The sequence below is a fragment of the Orcinus orca genome, chromosome 4 (genome assembly GCF_937001465.1).
Source record: "Orcinus orca chromosome 4, mOrcOrc1.1, whole genome shotgun sequence".
In the NCBI taxonomy this organism is placed as follows: Eukaryota; Metazoa; Chordata; class Mammalia; order Artiodactyla; family Delphinidae; genus Orcinus; species Orcinus orca.
Window position 1 is genome coordinate 154,371,018 of NC_064562.1, and position 19,824 is coordinate 154,390,841.

The 19,824-nt window shown below is 43.1% G+C and overlaps 1 non-coding gene across 1 annotated transcript; it reads left to right on the top strand.

The window, feature by feature from the left end:
* Positions 1–991: 991 nt before the first annotated feature.
* LOC101275487 (uncharacterized) lies at positions 992–19,127 on the top strand. The gene is made up of 5 exons (XR_007476936.1): positions 992–1,188; positions 6,278–6,378; positions 17,192–17,317; positions 17,986–18,132; positions 18,917–19,127. It is a non-coding gene; the product is annotated as an uncharacterized LOC101275487 (transcript).
* The last annotated feature ends 697 nt before the right edge of the window (positions 19,128–19,824 follow it).

Consider the following 19,824-nt stretch of genomic DNA (forward strand, 5'->3'; position numbering starts at 1 on the left):
CACGAAAAAATTGGGTGGAGAAACCAAATCAGAGATGCACAGTATGATTTCATTTTTTTATAAAATATACGATGTGCACTTACAGGGAAAAAAGGTTAGAAGGATAATACTGAATACCAAAGGCTTCTGGAGGGGATTTTTACTTTCTAAAATTCCTACAAGAGATGCATTTTACTTTTCTAGTATCAACTCAGATGGCCCTCAGTTCCAGGCTCAAGGACTCACAGGCCGGAGCAGAATAGCGAGCCACCTCAGGGGTCGCAGGACGAGCTGAGTGCCTGAACGGGGCGCACACAGGGTCCCAGGGAGGCAGGTGGCCTCCTGTGGCACGCGGCTCACACCTGGCACCCAATAGCTCCCACCCAGGGTCACTGAGTGGAGCCCCCAGGAGGAAGGGCCCCTGGGGAGCTAGGTCAGCACAGAAGTTCTGCCAGAACTACACCTGGGGCTTAACACGCGCCACACAGCCCGGGGCTGCGTGCAGAGCCGGGGTGGAGTTTGTGATGAGGGGCCGAGCGCTGAGTTGGGAACCGAGCCTGCGGAGTTTTCATTCGGGCTCAGCCTTTTATTTTCTGGGTGGTGTTAGACAAGTCCCGTAGCCTCGTCTGCAAAGGTGGGTATTATTATACCGACTTTCCAGGGTTGTAGGCCCTAATGGGCGTTGACATCAAAAGCCCAATAATAACGTAAGGAATAATTCATCAAGTGCTTGCATAGCGCTTACAACGTGATAAGTGCTGCATTAAGCCGTTTACAAATACTAACTGGGTCTTCACACCCCAAGTGGTATACACCGTTGTTATCCTGATGAGAAACACGTGAGGCAGCCTGGCCCGCTCTGGGCGTCCGTCACATGGACTGTCCTGTCCACGCTGGGAGGACCGCCGGGCCCATTCACCCGCGAGCAGTGCTACTCTTCTGCCACCTGGTGGTAGCCATAGGGCATAACACCTCCCTCTGGGCCAGGAACACCGGCGCTGTAACCAGGGGCCAAGGATGCGCATCCGTTCAAAACCCGTTATCGAACACGTACAAATCCAGCGGGCTCTGCCCTCGCTCAGTCCGGGCCCAGGAGGCCCACAGAGGAAGACGCCGTACGTCCCCAGACTCCAGCCCCTCCCAGAATAAATGCGGGGGTGGGGGGGCGGCACTGGGACAGTTGGCACGCGGACAAGAAGAGGGCGGATGGTGAGTGTGGGGAGAGTGACAAGCGCAGAGCCCTAGAGGGCAGGGAGGGGAGGCAGAGGGCGGTGAGCTGCCGGGGTGAGGGTGCTCGAGGTGGAGGACGGAGACGCTGAGTGCGTCCACGTGGGCAAGGCAAGCCCCGGACGGGCGAGGGGCTGGAAGAGGCTCCCGAAGAGACCGTCGTCTCGGAGGACGGGAACCCACGCGGGCATTTCCAGGCGGCTGTCCGCCTGCCTGGCTGTGTGCTTTTCTCCAGGACGTTCGGCTGCTTCAGCAAAGGTGCCGCATCAGGTTTACGGCTTTGTGGCCTAACTTGGTGAAAGTTCCACGTACACTTGAAAAGAAATGTGTACCCTGCTGTTTGGGGGCCATCCCCAAAGTGCCAAGCCAGGCCCTGCTGGTGGACGGTGCAAGTCAGCTCTCCCACGTCCACTAGCCCTGTCCACGGCCGAGGAGCGCTGACGACCCATGGGGTGGACTCGTCCACGTCTCCTTTCAGCAGTTTTACTTCGTGTGTTTTGAAACTGTTGATGCATGTAGGATGGTTATGTCTTCATATTGAATTGACCCCTTCATCATTACGTTAAGGCCCCGCTCCACCCTTGGTAATTTCCTTTGCTGTGGAGTCTACGTTATCTGATATTTATAGAGCCACGTGAGCTTTCTTTTGACTGTCGTAATGATGTCTTTTCTATCCTTTTAACTTACCTATAGCATTATACCCAAAGTGATTTTCTCAAAGACTGAATAGTTGGTTCATTTTTTAAAAAATCCATTCTGACAATCTTTGTCTTATCTCCGTTTATACCATTTGCTTGTAATGTAATTACTGATACGTCAGGATTTAGGTCTGCTGTTTTATTATTTGTTTTCTTTTTGCTCCCTTTGGGTTTTTTTTTTTCCCTTTGGGTTTTGTTCCCATTTTCTATTTTGTACCTTCCTGTGGGTCACTTGAATGTTTTGTAATGCATTTTGTGTTATCTATAGTATTTTTCACTGTATCTCTTTGTATAGTTTTTGTTAGTGGTTGCTCTAGGGGTTACAATACACATACTTACCTCAGTCTACAAGGATCAATATTTTACCATAGCAAGAGGAATATAGAACCTTATGACCATGTAAATCCCTCTGCCCCCCACCCTGTAACATAGTTGTTGTAAATATTATGTCTACATACTTTGAGAACACCACCAGGCAATGTTGATTTTGTTTTTTACCTTCAACTGTCAAACAGCTTTTTTTTTTTTTTTTTTTATTGCGGTACGTGGGCCTCTCACTGTTGTGGCCTCTCTCGTTGTGGAGCACAGGCTCCGGACGCGCAGGCTCAGCGGCCATGGCTCACGGGCCCAGCCGCTCTGCGGCATGTGGGATCTTCCCGGACCGGGGCACGAACCCGTGTCCCCTGCATCGGCAGGCGGACTCTCAACCACTGCGCCACCAGGGAAGCCCCAAACAGCTTTTTTTTAAAGGGGAAGAGAATCCTCTATTGTGGTTTCCCCGGTGTTGACTTCCCCATTGTTCTCCCTTCATTCCTGCTATTCCAAGTTTCCGTCTTACCGTTCTCTTTCTGTCTGCAGAAGTTCCTTTAGCAATTGTTTTACAGTAGGTGTTCAAGTGAAAAAATCCTTAGTTTTCCTTGAGCTTAAGAATATTTTGCCTTCATTCTGAAGGGTATTTTTGGTGGATATAGATTTGACAATGCTTTTTCTTTCAACACTTGGGAATGTGCCCCTTCCTTCTGGCCTCCATGTTTCTGATGAGAAGTCTGCTGTTACTCAAATTGTTTTTCCCCATCAGTAATGCAGTGTTTCCCTCTGGCTATTTTTCATAGGTTCCCCCCTCTTTGGTTTTGAGAAATTTAATCATGATGTATCCGGTGGTAGATTTGGGGGAGTCTGACCTTGTAGGGTTCACTTAGCTTCTTGAGTATGTAGGCTTATCTCTTTCATCTCTTTCCCCCAGTTTGGGAAGTCTTTAGCCATCATTTCCTCCAGCGTTTACTCAGCCTTACACGCTTCCTCCTTTCTTCTGGGAGTCGCAAATTACAGACCTTTGATTATTGTCCCACAAGTTCGTAAGACTGTTTGAGTTTTGTTTTTTTTTTCAATCTATTTTCTCTCCATTGACCAGATTGGATTACTTCTATTGATCTATAGTTTTTTGTTTGTTTGTGGTTTTCTTTGTTGTTGTTTTGGCCATGCCATGCGGCATGTGGGATCTTAGTTCCCCGACCAGGAATGGAACCCACGCCCCCTGCAGTGGAAGCGCGGAGTCTTAATCACTGGACCACCAGGGAAGTCTCCATTGATCTAGTTTCAAGTTCACTGACTCTTTCCCTGTCGTCTCTATTCTTTTATTGAGTCCATTTGGTTATTTTTCAATTTCAAATATTATATTTTTCCTGTTCTAATGTGTCCATTTATTTCTTTTTATATCTCTATTCTTTTTCTGAGACTTTCTACTTTTCCATTTAAGGGTTTCAAACTCCTTGTTGATGCATTTTTATGACGACTTTAAAATTCTTGTCAGATAATTTCAATGTCTATGTCATTTTGGTGTGTCTACTAGCTGTCTTTTCTCATTCAAGTTGAGGCTTTCTTGGTTCTTGACATGGTATGTAATTTTGTAATGTATCCTGGACATTTTGAGTATTATAACTCTGGTTCCTATTTAAATATTCTATTCTAACAAGTAGTCAACCCATTTAGTTTCAGATCACACATCCTAACCTTATTTCTCTGAGACTCTGCACTATTATTCTGGCCTACCCTGCTTGCGTACTACCCAGGGGCCAATCTGAAACCTGGGTGTTTTCCACATCACGATTGGATTCTCAGAGTTTCTGCTGTACTTATTCTGGTTGGTCTCATGCATAGGCTGCTTAGGGGTGTGCCCAGGACACCCATACACAGATTTAAAGATCGCCTCTCCAGCTCCCGCCTCTCTGTCACCCTCCCCATCTCTGCCTCTTCACTGTCCTTCACTAAGTGCAGGTCAGGCATCTCCACAGGTCTTCACCCCAGTCCCCACATGAAGCAGCCCGTGGAGAGGGTGCCGTTTCTTTCACAGGGTTCGTCTGGAGTAGGGCGGGTGTAGTCAAAGGGTTCCATCCTGTTGGGTCACCCTATTCCAGATCCTTTTGCACGAGAGCGCAGACTTCTCCTGAGCGGGTTCTCTTTCCTCCTCCCTGCCTCTTTCAGTTTCGTGGGGACTGCTGTTTGCTCCAGCACCCAGGCCAGGATATGGGGGTGGGGGACAGACAGGGAACTCACAGCTGAGTCACACTTTGAGTCCTTGGCAGTCACCTGCTTTTCTCCACCTTTCAGAGTCTTCTGATACTTGCTTTAGGCATTTTGGCCAGGGTTTTTAGTTGTAATTAGCGGGAGAAATAGGGTGGAATGGGCTTACCCCATCTTTTCTGGTATCACCAATGACACCTTTTTTAAAGATCCTCTTCAGCTGGAACATTCTAAACAGTCTATAACGTACACGACACAGAGTTAACAAACTTGTGGAGACAAGACAACCAGGACTGCTCAGTGAGGCCTGAACTGAAGCCGCTCCGAAGTGCAGGCAGGGCTCAGGGGCGTTGCCGCCCGCCCGTCCCAGGAAACCCGTCCTCTCCCCAGGGCTGCCCGTGCGGTCGTGTCCAGGGTGAGGTTCCCGTCAGGGATGCGTCTCCCTCTGCCTCCCAGGGAGTCAGTGTGGTTCTGGGCTTCGGGATCAAACCACCTCGGATCTAATTCTGCACCTACAGCTTATTCACTGTGTGACTTTGGGCTGTGACTCTGACACTCAGTTTCCGCCTTGTGAAATAGGGACAATACAGAATCCAACACTTTTTACAACCTCTGCCACTAGCACCTGGTCCAAGCCACCTAGACTATGATGACAGCCTCCCTTCTTCCACTCCTATCCTTCTTCATTCCTTACTCCATGCGAAAAAAATGTTCAAATGAAAGCCACATCATTTCACTCACCTGCCCAATTGCTTCCCCCCAATTTTTTTTGGGGGGGGAATAGGGTCTTTTTTTAAAATTTATTAATTTTTGTCTGTTGGGTCTTTGTTGCTGCGCACGGGCTTTCTCTAGTTGCGGCGAGCGGGGTCTACTCTTTGTTGCGGAGCGCGGGCTTCTCATTGCGGTGGCTTCTTTTGTTGCGGAGCACGGGCTCTAGGCACACGAGCTTCCGTAGTTGTAGCACGCGGGCTCAGTAGTTGTGGCTTGCAGGCTCTAGCGCACAGGCTCAGTAGTTGTGGTGCTCGGGCTTAGTTGCTCCACAGCATGTGGGATCTTCCCGGACCAGGGCTCGAACCCATGTCCCCTGCATTGGCAGGCAGATTCTTAACCACTGTGCCACCAACGAAGCCTTTCCCCAAAATTTTAAAAAGGATTTGTAGACCATCCACGATCTGGCCCGTTACCACTTCAGCCTCATCTCCTGTGATTTTCTTCCTGTTAACTTCACTCCAGCACTCTGCTGTTCCTTGGACACTCCAAGCATTCTCCTGCCCCAGGACCTTTGCATATCCTCCTGCATGGGACGATCTTTCACCAGTGGAGGGAGCATCACGAGGTAGTAAGGAAAAAGGCACTACACTGCCTAGATTGAATCTTGACTCTGCTACTTGCTAGGTACGTGACCTTGGGCAAATTACTTTATGCTTCAGTGTCATCACACGTAAAATCGTCATAAAATATTAGCTACCTACATAGCGCTGTTGTCATGACAATTCAGATTACACGTGTAAGTTTCTTAGAACGGTGCTTGGCACACAATTAGCACTGAATGTGATGTATAGATAGATATGGATGTAATCTGCATGTATGTGACAAACAAATATTATAGAAGCGGATATATTTTTACTCCCCTATCCTTTCAGGTCTTTGCTCAAATGTCAGAGAAGCCTTCCCTGACTTCCCCACATAATGCTTCCAAGTCCCCTACCACTCCCACCCTGTCTGTTGCTTCTTCTTGTAGCATATATAACATCTTCAACGTTATATATTTACTAGTTGTATGTTTCTCAATGGGATTTAATAAAGACTTAAAAAAGATAAATAAAAATAAATGTCTTATATTTTTGAAACAGGGACTTTCAAGATACAACAGTGGGACTTGGGCAGACACGATTTCCTTGAATCTGCTCCTGGTCTGGGAATGGTTGTGACTGTTACAACTTACAATGATGAGGTAAAACACACTTTTTGTCTTGCTACTGAAATCTTTTATTTTCTAAAAAGTCACGTGTCATGTACACCCACACACTTCACATCTCCACACAGCGCTCACTGTCCAGCATCTCATTTCTGACATGTGTAGCCCTGACAGAGGCACTGCACCAAGACACAGACGCCTGCCTTCAACGGGCCTACAGTCCAGCTGAGGAGCAGAGACTCCTTAACACACAAGGTAGAGACAGTACAAAGGGCAGGCCTCGCACGCATCATCCCGAGGTTTTGTCGGTCTTGCTGGGCAGAGGGAACCCACAGGGCCAATGCATCCCGCTGGTCGTGCAGGGCCAGGCTTCACCTGCTCTGCAGGTGCCGCAGCCTCACCCAGACACGAGGGTCGGCTAGGCCGCCTCTCCCTCCGCCCGTCTGGTGGGGTTTCTGTAGGAGTGCTGCCTCTGGGTCTGTCTGGCCTCACGGGGCGCCTCCTCACTGGGAGCTGCAGAGTAGAAAAGGCACCACGGTCAAAGGGAAAGAATGTGGATCTTGGGGTCGGAGGCAGGTGTGAGTGCAGACGGTCATCTACAAGCTGGACCTCGAGGGGTTACTTGGCTGCTTTAACCCTCCATTTTCTCCTCTGTCCAACGGTCGCAGCAGATGTTGTCCCCACCGTGCCAGCTCAAGGGACTGTGACCTGCTCCGTCCAATAATTCCAACGTGACTGCAGGAACTACTTCCCTTTGGACTTGCTGTCCTGGGGATGTGCTCATGACGTAGCAGGATGGTGGTGGAGCAGAGCCTCACAGAACAGACAGGCATCTCTCTAGCTGGCAAGGAGAGGGTACTTGATGTAGACAGGCCCAATTTCCTGTCCTCATGAGGGCTGCACTCAAGCCAGACACTGTCACGCCCCCACTCACGTGGAGCCCAGGAGACTCCATTCCAACTGGACCGGACACCTGATTCCGGCCCGCTGTAGCAGCCTTCTCCTGGTACACCAGGCACCTCCCTGGCAACAGTTCCACTGGGGCCACTTTCCTAATTCTCGTACAGCTACCCTCTCCTCCTGACACCCCCGCCTCCTTCACTTCCTGCCCAGTTAAACCAAAACAGAATTCTCTGCTGTCCTTCCCTGTAACCTTTCATGACTGATCTGGAAATGTCTGCATAGCTTGTTAAACCCAGAACCCAAATTTTAGTTGGACAAAATAGCTTCACAGAAAAACCTGTTCACTGTTTTTAAGACAGAGCTGTTTCATTCTCCAAAAAATACATTTACTCGAAACAATACCCCCTTCTAGATGGGAGGAGAAGTGTTTTCATTCTGCAAACATCCAACGGATATTTGCCACGGGCCTAGGAGAGAGAAAATTCTCACCCCAAAGGCCTGATTTTCAGGAAGGCTCTCTCCCTCTGGAAGTAAGAGGACCAGACACAGCTCTGGTTTAACATTCCTAACGAGCTAAGATCCTCTTTGAAGACCCTGAACAGCACCCCGCCAAGGACTCGGACTGCTCCTACCCGGGTCGATGTGCCTGGACGCAGGGTACTCTCGGATGCTAACCTGAACACATGTCCCTTCCTACAGCAGGTGACTGGCAGGCCAAGGGGTAACATGGCTGGTAGGGTAGGCAGGGCAGACAATGACAATATACAGGCACCATTCAAACTATGCATTTTGTATTCCATTGTCCCTTATTCCGTGTCCAATATTCCTATTCCATTTTGTAGAAGAGCAAACTGTGGTCCTGAGAGGTAAAATGACTTATACAAGATCACATCATCAGCAAGTGGAAACACTGAGGTCTAAATTCAAGCATGTCTTTTTCCAACACACCAAACTAACAGGCATTGCTGACTGACATGTTTGCTGACGTGAATATTCACTGGAAGCAGACTATGTAGAACCCTGACCCAACACTAAGGGTCAGAAATGGAATTTAACAGGTGATGAGTCATCACTGCATATTTTTCCAGGGAAGAGTAACTCTGTTATTCATGAAAATTAGAAATCAAATGCACAATCTGATTCTTGAACGCAGCTGTATTTACCAAAGTTTCCCTATCAACACTCTGTTAAGTGAAATTAAGTACATGGCAAGATCCTTTAATTTTCTCCAAATCAAAATTGAAAGATTTAAAAAAAGAATCTTCGTTGCATTTTTCTATGTGTAATACATACCTGTTTCTAAAGTGATTTAATAGGCTATCTTTTTGAGCAGTTTTAGGTTCACAGCAAAATTCTGCACGAAGTACAGAGTTCTCGTATGTCCTCTGCCCCCATGTGAACAGAGCCTCTTCCACTAGCAGGCCTGGAACGGCACAGCTGTTGCAGCTGATGACCTGCACTGACACATCATTCAAAGCCCACGGCTCACATTAGGCTTCCTTCTTGGCGTTGCACATTCTGTGGATTTGACAAATGTGTGATGACATGTATCCATCATCATAGTATCAACAGAGTAGTTTCACTCCCGTAAACATCTTCTGGAACCCGTCTATTCATCCCTCCCCCCTCCCTAACCTTTGGCAACCACCGATCCTTTTACTGTCTCCACAGTTTTGACTTATCCAAAATGGCATACAGCTGGAGTCGTACAGCAGGCAGCCTTTTCAGAGTGGCCTCTTTCACTTAGGAATATGCACTTAAGTTTCCTCCGTGTCTTTTCATGGCTTGATAACTCATTTCTTTTTAGCACTGAACAATATTCCATTGTCAGGATGTATACCATGGTTTACTGATCCATTCACATGCAGTGGGACATCTTAGTAGCTTCCAAATTTTGGCTATTATAAATAAAGCTGCTGTAAACATTTGTGTGCAGGTTTTCATGTGGACATAAGTTTCCATCTTATTTGGGTAAATAAATAGTACAACTGCAGAACTGTACGTAGAAGTATGTTTAGTTTTGTAAGAAACCACCAAACCGTCTCCCAAATGGGAACATCATTCTGCGTTCCCGCCGGCAGTGACAAGCGTTCCTGTTGCTCCACATCCTCGCCAGCATTTAGTGTTGTCAGTGTTCTGGATTTTTGCCATTCCCATAGGTGTGAAGTATCTCGTTGTTTTTAACTGCAATTCCCTAATGACATACGATGGGGAGCATCTTTTCATGTGCTTATCTGCCATCTATATGTCTTCTTTGGTGAGTTGTCTGTTCAGATCTTTTGTCCATTTTTCAATTAATTTGTTCAGTTTCTTGTTGTTTTCAGAATTCTTTGCATATTTTGGATAACAGTACTTTATCAGATACGTCTTTTACAAATAGTTTCTCCCAGTCTGTGGCCTGTCTTTTCATTCTCTTGACAGAGAGACAGACAGCTCTCTCTTCTGCAGAGCAGTTTTTAATTCTAATGAAATTCAACATTCAACGTTCAACATTAATGTCAAATGTTTAATGAAGCTTAATTTTAATGAAGTCCAGCTTCTCAATTCTTTCTTTCATGGATCGTGCTCTTGGTGTTGTACCTAAAAAGTCATAACTAAATCCACGGTCTTCTAGACTTTCTATGTTACCTTCTAATAGTTTTATAGTTTTGCATTTTACATTTAGACCTATGCTCCATTTTAAGTTAATTTTTCTAAAAAGTGTAAGGTCTGTGTCTACATTCATTTCTTTGCATATGGATGTCCAGTTGTTCCAGCACGATTTGTTGGAAAGACTACCTTTTTCCATGGTATTGCCTTTGCTCCTTTGTCAAAGATCAGTGGGTCTGTATTTGCGTGGGTCTGTTTCTGGGCTCTCTGATTCACTGATCTCTTTGTCTGCTCTTTCACCAATACCACACTACCTTGGTTACTGTAGCATGATAGTAAGGCTTTTTTAAATTAACTTTTATTGGAGTGTAGTTGCTTTACAATGTTGTGTTAGTTTCTGCTGTGCAGCAAAATGGATCAGCTCTATATACACATATAGCTCCTCTTTTCTGGATTTCCTTCCCATTTAGGTCACCACAGCACATTAAGTAGAGTTCCCAGTGCTACACAGTTATAGTAAGTCTTGAAATCAGGAACGTCAGTCCCCTGACTTTATTCTTATCCTTCAATATTGTGTTGGCTCTTCTGGATCTTCTGCCTCTTCATAGAAACTTTAGAATCAGCCTGAAGATATTCACAAAATAACCTGCTGACACTCTGACTGGGATTGTGTCAAATCTATAGATTAAGTTGGGAGGAACTGACTTTTTCACAATACCGAGTCTTCCTGGCATGAACACAGAGCATCTCTCCATGTATTTTATCTTCTTTGATTTCTTTCATTACAGTTTTTTAGTTTTTTTCATATATCTCTTAAACATACTTTGTTTTATTTATACCTAAGTATTTCATTTGGGGGAGATGCTAATGTAAATGGTATTGTTTTTGATTTCACATTCCACTTGGTTCACTGCTGACACAGAGAAACTGATTAACATATTAACCTTGTATCCTGCAACCCTGCTATAATCACTTATTAGTTCCAGTAAGTTTTATTATTTTGAATTTTCTACATAGACAATCCTGTTATCTGTGAACAAACACAGCTTTATTTCTTCCTTCCCAACCTGTATACCATTTGTTTTCTTTTCTTCTCTTACTGCATTAGCTAGGAATTGAAGTATGATATTGAAAAGGAATACTGAGGGACTTCCCTGGTGGTCCAGTGGTTAAGAATCCACCTTCCAATGCAGGGGACGCGGGTTCAGTTGGGGAACTAAGATCCCACGTGCCGTGGGGCAACCAAGCCTGCGTGCCACAACTAGTGAGCCCGCATGCCACAACTAGAGCCCATGCACCCTGGAGCCCGAGTGCCACAACTACTGAGCCCATGCACTCTGAAGCCCGCATGCCACAACTAGCGAGGAGGCCATGTGCTGCAATGAAGATCCCACATGCCACAACTAAGACCCAAAAACAGCCAAAAATAAAATAAATAAATAATAAAAAAGGAATAGTGAGAGAGGAAATCCTAGCCTTGTTTCTGATCATAGTGGGAAAGCCTCTAGTTTTTCACTATGAAGTATGTTAGCTGTAAGGTTTTTATAGATTTTTTAAATCAAATTGACAAAGTTCCCGTATTCTCAGTTTGCTGAGAGTTTTTGCCATGAATGGATGGTGGATCTTGTTAAATGCCTTTTCTACACCTATTGTTATGATCAAGTGATCTTTAACTTGTTGATGCGATGAATTACATTAACTGATTTTAAAATGTTGAACTAGCCTTGCGTATCTGGAATAAACCTGAGTTGGTCATGGTGCCTGATTCTTTTCATACATTGTTGGATTCAATTTGCTAATATTTTGTTGAGGATATTTGTATCGATGTCCATGAGAGATAATGGTCCATAGTTTTCTTGTGTCTTTCTCTGGTTTTGGTATTAGGCTAATGATGGCCTCAGAAAATGATTTAGAAAGTATTCTCTCTACTTCTGGAAGAGATTGTAGAGAATTGGTCCGATTTCCTACTTAAATCTTTGGTAGAATTCACCAGTGAACCCATCTTGGCCTGGTGCTTTCTGCTTGGAAAGTTATTATCAATTCAGTTTCTTTACTAGCTCTCAGCCTATCCAGACTGTCTATTTATTTTTGTGTGAGTTTTCACAAATTGCGCCTTTCAAGGAATTGGTCTATTTCATCCAGGTTACCACGTTTGTGAGCACAGAGCTGTTCATCGTATTCCTCTACTACCCCATTGATGTCCGTGAGACCTGTAGTAAGCCTCCTCTTTCATTTCTGATGTTATTAACTTGGGTCTTCTTTTCTTAGTTAGCCTCCCTAGAGGTTTACTGATCTTTGCAGAGGACCAGCTTTCTGTTTGCTGGTTTTCTCTGCGTATCTCCTGTTCTCACTGGTTTCTGCATTAGCTTTATCAGCACGGATCTTATTTCTCTTCTTATGCTGATTTTGGATTTAGTTGCTCTTCTTGTTCTAGTTTCCTAGGCTTAGATGATTAATTTTAGACCTTTCTTTCTTTTTAATATATGCGTTCAATGTTATAAATTTCTCTGTAAATGCTTCTCTCACTGTATCCCCCAAGTTTTGATTAAGTTGTATTTTCATTTTAATTCAGTTCAAAATATTTTTTGAGATTTTTAAATTGTGGTAAAGTACACATGAAATTCATCATCTTAACCATTACTAAGTGCACAATTCAGTGGTATTAAATATATTCTTAATGTTGTATAATCATCATCCTCATAACTCTTTAAATCTTGTAAAACTGAAACTCTATACTCGTTAAACAATAACTCCCCTATGACTAAATACCTCGTATAAGTTGAGTCATACAGTGTTTGTCTCTTTGTGATTGGTTTACTTCAGTAAGCATAATTTCCACAACGTTCATCCATGCTGCAGCACGTGTCAGAATCTGCTTCCTTTTTAAGGCTGAATCATATGCCACTGTTATGTATGTACCACATGTTGCTTCTTCATCCACCTGTCAGTGGACACGTGTGTTGCTTCCACATCTTGGCTATTGTGAACACTGCTGCCATGAACATGGGGGTACAGATATCCTGATACCCTGCTTTGGATTCTTTGGGGTATATACCCAGAAGTGGAATTACTGGATCATATGATAATTCTATTTTCATATTTTTGAGGAGCCACCATAATGTTTTCCACAGCAGCTGCACCATTTTACATTCCCACCAACAATGCACAAGGGTTGAAATTTTTCCACATCCTTGCCAGTACGTTTTTTGTTGTATAGCAGCCATTCTAATGTGTGTGAGGTAGTGCCTCACTGTAGTTTTGATTTGCATTTCCCTAATGATCAGTGAAGTTGAGCATCTTTTCATGTGCTTGTTGGCCTTTTCTGGTTGTTTGGGGTTTTTTAAGCACTTTGAATGTATCCGCCCACTGCCTCTGGTCTCCGAAGTTTCTGATGAGAAATCTTGTTAATCTTATTGAGAATCCCTTCTATATGATGACATCAAAAACCCCTGACAGGGCTTCCCTGGTGGCGCAGTGGTTGAGAGTCCGCCTGCCGATGCGGGGGACGCAGGTTCGTGCCCCGGTCCGGGAAGATCCCACATGCCGTGGAGTGGCTGGGCCCATGAGCCATGGCCGCTGAGCCTGCGCGTCCGGAGCCTGTGCTCTGCAATGGGAGAGGCCGCAGCGGTGAGAGGCCCGCGCACCGCAAAAAAAAAAACAAAAACAAAAAACCCTGACATTTGGAGGACAGGGTCCTTTTTGCCTCCCCTGGCTTCTAAAAGATGCATGGGAGCCGCTCCAGGAACACCTGCGCAGCTGCCTGCCATGTGGCTGGCAGGGGGTGGGGGGTGGGAGGTAGGCAGCTGCCACTGTTCTAAGAGCTGATATTGACCAAAATTAACCACAATTTACCATCCAAGTCTTTCCCTGGAAGTTGCAAGCCTTCAATAGACTCCAGAGTTCCAAAACAGTTCCATCAGACAGATTCTTCCAGTGTAATTGTTGCCTAGAGACAGATTCCTGGTGCCTCCTATTCCACCATCTTCCCAGAATTCTCTTCCAATTCAAAATACTGTTAGTTTCTCTTGAGATTTCTTTCTTGACTCATGTGTTATTTAGAGGTATGCTGTTTAATCTCTAAATATTTGGGGACTTTCCAGCTATCTTTTTGTTATTGATTTCTACTTTAATTCCATTATGGTCTAAGAGCATACATTGTATGGTTTCTATTATTTTAAATGTGTTAAGGTGTGTTTTATGGCCCAGAATGTGGTCTATCTTGGTGAGTGTTCCATGTGAGCTTAAAAAGAATGTGTATTCTGCTTTGTTGGATGAAGTAGTCTACAGATATTGATTATATCCAGTTGGTTGATGGTGCCATTGAGTCCAACTGTGTCCTTACTGATCTGCTGCTGGATCTGCCCACTTCTGATAGAGGAGTATCCAAGTCTCCGACTATAATACTAAATTCTTGTATTTATCCTTGCAGTTCTATCAGTTTTTGCTTCATGTATTTTGACACTCTGGTGTTAGATGCATACACATTAAGGTTTGTCTTCTTGGAGAAATGACCTATTTATTACTATGGTCCATTATGTAATTATCCGTGATAATTTTCCTTGTTTTGAAGTCTACTCTGTCTGAAGTTAATATAACTATTCCAGCTTTCTTTTGATTAAGGTTAGCTGAAAGTTGACATATACATCTTTCTCCGTCCCTTTTTTTTTTAATTAAAGATTTTTTTGATGTAGACCATTTTTAGTCTTTATTAAATCTGTTACAATATTGCTTATGTTTTGGATTTTTGGCCATGATGTGAGATCTTAGTTCCCCAACCAAGGGATCCAACCCGCACCTCCCACATTGGAAGGCAAAGTCTTAACCACTGGACCACAAGGAAAGTCCCTCCATCCCTTAACTTTTAATATATATGTGTCTTTATATTTAAAGAGGGTTTCTTGTAGACAATACATAGTCGGGGTTTTGGTTTTTTTTTTGGATCCACTCTGACAATCTGTTTTAATTGATGCATTCAGACCACTGACATTCAAAGTGACTGTTGATACAGCTGAGTTAATATTCATCATATTTATTAGTTTTCTAGTTGTCATCCTTGTTATTTGTTCCTATTTTTGTTTTCCACTCTTTTTCTGTCTCTTGTGGTTTTAATTATTTTACGATTCCATTTTATCTCCTTTCATAGTTATCAATTATACTTTTTAACTTTTTGTCGGTGGTTGCCCTAGAGTTTGCAATATACATTTACAACTACTCCAAGCCCACTTTTGAATATCACCATATCACTTCACAGGTAGTACAAGTACTTTATAATAACAAAGTAATGCTAATTCTTATCTCCCATCCCTTGCATCTTTGCTGTTGCTAATTTCATTTATATATAAATTATAATCATCAAATACATTGCTATTATTTTGAAAGACATATCTATTAACTCAGTTAATAAGAAAAATAAAAGTTTTAATTTTACCTTCACTGATTCCTTCTCTAATGCTTTCCAATCTTCACGTAGCTCCGAGTTTCTGACCAATATCATTATCCTTCTCTCTGAATAACTTTTAACATTCCTTGTAAGACAGGTCTATGAGGGACAAATTCCCTCAACTTTTGTTTGAGAAAATCTTTCTCTTTTACTTTTGAAGGAGAATTCTGCAGGATACAGAATTCTAGGTTGGTGAGTTTTTTTCTCTCAACACATTAAATGTTTACTCTCTCCCTGCTTGCATGGTTTCTGAGGAGAAGTCAGGTGTAATTCTTAGCTTTGCTCCTCTATAAATAAGGCTTCTTTCTAGATTTCCTCTCTATCTTTGATATTTGCAGTTTTAATATGATATGCCTAGGTGTAGTTTTATTGGCATTTATCCTGCTTGGTGTTCTCTGGGCTTCCCAGCTCTGTGGTTTGGTGTCTGACACTAATCTGAAATTCTCCGTCTTTATTTAAATATTTCTTCTGTTGCTTTCTCTTTCTTCTCCTTCTGGTATTCCCGTTATGTGTATGTTACACCTTTAATAGTTGTCCTGTAGTCCTTGGATATTGTTCCTTTTTTCCCCCAGTCTGTTTTTGCTTTGTAGTTTTGAAAGTTTCTGTTGCCATATCCTCAAGCTCAGAGAGTCTCTCCTCAGTCCTGTCCAGTATGCTAAGGAGTCTATCAGAGGCACTCTTTATTTCCGCTACAGTGTTTCTGATCTCTGGCATTTCTTTTTATTCTTTCACAGAATTCTGATCTTTCTACTCACACTACCCATTTGTTCTTGCATGTTGTCTACTTTTTCCATTAGAGACCACAGACTATTAATCATAGGTTTTCTAAATTCCTTATATGATCGTTCCAATATCCCTGCCACATCTGAATCTGGTTTTGAGGCTTGTTTTTTCTCTTCAAACTGCGTTTTTTGCCTTTGAGTATGTCTTATTATTTTTCTGTTGTTGTTGAAAGTTGGACGTGATGTGCTGGGTAAAAGGAACCCGTACTGGTTCCCACAGGGGTTTGTGCTCAGGCTAAGCTGGGACTCTTTGCATTCGCCTCTCCCATTTTGGGGGCAGTTTACCCTGTGACCTCAATTCTCTGACAGATCTAAGAACTGATTTTCTTTCTATGTAGCTTTTTACGTGTTAAGACAGAGGGACAACTTCCAAGCTCCTTATATGCCAGACTTGAAGTCCTATACCTGTTTTTAAAATGCCAGACAATACAGAAATGTACTAAGCAGAAAAGTCAAAGTTCCCCAACAAATATAACTGCCTAATAACTTGGTATATATTCTTTAGAATCTTCTTCTAAGCACGTGTAGTTTTACAAACGATACTTTTTACAAAAATAGGATTCTATACAGACTATCCCTGAATATTGTGGACACCTTTCGTATAGATATGGGTGTAATATCTCTTTTACTGCTACCTAGCACCTCTTCATTTGGCTTTGCCTAAATTTAATCAATCCACACTCAAAGGTATTAGTTATTTCAAAACACAATTTTTTAAATAAATAACATCACACTGAATATCCTTTTACATATAACTGTCCATTTGGGCATTCCCATAGGATAAATTTCTATATGTAGCGCTGCTGGGTGAATGGTGTTATACGCTTGGCCAAAGCACTCTCTGAAACGGGTGTTCAACTTACATTCCCAGAACAGTGTCTAGAGATAGTATTTCTCCGTACTGTCCCCGCCCCAGGTGCTTGTAAGTCTTTGCCAATCTGAAAACCAACAAGGAATATCTTACTGTGGTCTGTATTTTTTTGATTACCAGCAAGACTGAGTATTTTGCATGTTATTGGCCACTTGATTTCTTCTTTAAGAATTGCACAGTTTTCACTAGATTACATGGGGATGATTTTTTTTTAATGGAAAGTAGAGAATAATAAACTTAAACTATGGAAATCCTCAATCCTAGGTATTACTGTCAAAGTTATATGGCCCACAGGGAACATTCTACTTCACTTCACATTCACCTGGCGAACACATCATTTGCTTAGAGTCTAATTCTACGAGGCTCGTGTCATTTGGAGGGAGTAAGCTGGTAAGTACGTGCCTCCGAGTACTTGGTGATGAGCAGCGTCAGCACTATTCAGGCGCGACAATGATATGCAGACCATTATACCCAGACCTCAGCACAGCAACCAAAGAGGGAGCTGGAGAGCTTGGAAGGGGTTCAAAGGAGAGCCACGGAGTTGATTAAAGGGCTTGAAAAATGAGAACTGGGAGGGAAGCTTAAGAGAACTGTGATTATTCAGGCTTGAAAACAATTGAAGGCTGAAGGGTGAATTAATAATGGAATTCCAATAAATAAAACTCTTACATGGTAGATGGTGATTGGCTATTTTCTAAATGTGCTGAGAACAGATGAAGAGAATCTGTACTTTAGCATCAGAAATTTAGTTATATGTAAAGAACATTCTCCTGAGTAAATCAAATTCTCTCAGGGGCAAAGGCTCTTGCCTAACAGTCTATTGTTAATATAAGTACCTTTCAGGTCAGCATTATTATTACAAAGGAAGACTACTGGGTATAACAGGGAATAGAGTGGCGGTGAGGAAAAATAGAGAGCTCGAGAATGAAGCAGTGTTTGCTCTCAAAAAGGAAGAGTGGAGCAAAAGGAAGGAATGGGAGGACACAAGGAGGGAAAAAGCAAAGGAAAAGAGTGAGCCACGTTAAACACATGTTTCTTCCTTTTTACTGTTTGCACAGCGGATCCACTTAGATATTCGAGTTGGAGAACATGACCTTGATGCAGCCATTGCTCAAGCAAAGGACAAAGTTAATGAAGTTAGCTTCAAGCTTGAACATCTAATTGAGCAAATGGAGCAAACAGTCAAAGAACAAAACTATCAAAGGGTCAGTCTGCCTATTCAGCTTATGCTCCCTCTTCCTGCCCAGTACGTAATTCTCCACGAAGCCCGCGAACCAAGGAAAGAGTAAACTGCCGGCTCCCCGGGCCTCCTCTGAGCTAGGACTGCGTGGACATGCAGGGGATGCGGGGACAGCGCTCGTTCACCGTTCGCTGGACCATGAGCTCCTCTAGGAAGGGGACCGTGGCTCACTCGCCTTGGGGTGTGAGCTCACAGAATGAATAAATAAGCGTTTCCAAACACACCCCACATGGCCGCAGCGTCTCAGTGTGCCCACTTTCTAAATCACCATTTTGTTCTTGTGACATTATGCGTTTCCTGGGTCACTGTGCTCAGTGGACCCTGGTCAGACGTGGGCTCAAATCTGCCCCCCCACTCACTAACCTTCTGTCGTCTCTGAGCTTCTGTTTCTTTATCTGGAAAATAAAATGAGCACAGTGCCCAGCTTAAAGTAAAGTAAGAACCTGAATGATGAACATCTGTCAATTAGGTAATGTTCACTTTGTTTGATGGTAACAAATAAAACATATAAAGTAATAGATCAAATACCTGATACTTTACGCCAAAACACAAAAGTGTGTTTTATAAGGTTGACTCTTCTTCTTGTCTTTGACTAACAACACCCCTTGGCTTAGAAAATGATACTGCACTTTGGCATAAGAGATTACCTGGGTGACATTAAGTACCTTGAATGCATACAGCACCTTCCCCTCAAATTCATGCAGGAAGTACCTTAAGAAACTTAACCTGCCTATTTCTCTTCTGTGTAGGACCGTGAAGAAGAATTTCGAATGACCAGTGAAGATACAAACAGCAACGTTTTATGGTGGGCCTTTGCACAAACACTAATCTTTATCTCAGTTGGAATTTTCCAAATAAAGTACCTTAAAGACTTCTTCATAGCTAAGAAACTTGTTTAAAAATATTAATAAAGGCAAATAACTACCTTCTACCTTGCATGTTTGAGTTAATATCAAAATATATTCATAAGTGTGCATAACATTTCTGATTTCAAAGACATCAGAGGTTGGAATTGATGTTATATCATTGTAACACTGATAAAATGTCACTTTAACAATGTGGCTTCTGAGTTTGATAAAATAAATACATGACCCAGGCCTTATTTTAAAATTGGTATAGGTCAGCACTGTCCAACGGAAATAAATGTGAGCTATATATGTAAATTTTAAGTTTTCTGGTTGCCACATTAAAAAAGTTTTTTTTTAAAGAGTAAAATTAACCCTAGTGACCTATATTTAACCCAATAGATCAAATATATTACCATATTAACATGTAATCAATACATAATTATTAATGAGGTAGTTTACATTCCTTTCTTGATAGGAAGTCTTAGAAACCCAGGTGTATTTTGCAATCAAAGCACATCTCAATTTGGACCAGTCACATTTCAGAGGCCAATGGCCACACAAGGTTCATGGCTACAGCACGGGACAGAGGGAGTACCTCGTTTCCCCACGGCGTTCCACTTAGAGTGGTCCTGAATCTCTGCATTTCTCTATTTCCCTGAAAGATGGCCACTTTTCTCCACACAAGTGAATGGCCCAGAGACTTCCTCTGAACCAAGTTTTCTCAGTGGGTCCCACTCTGATCCACCTCCATAGGCGGATGGAAACTGCTCTTCGGAGAGGATGGGGCATCCCGCGAGGAGTGTAATTCT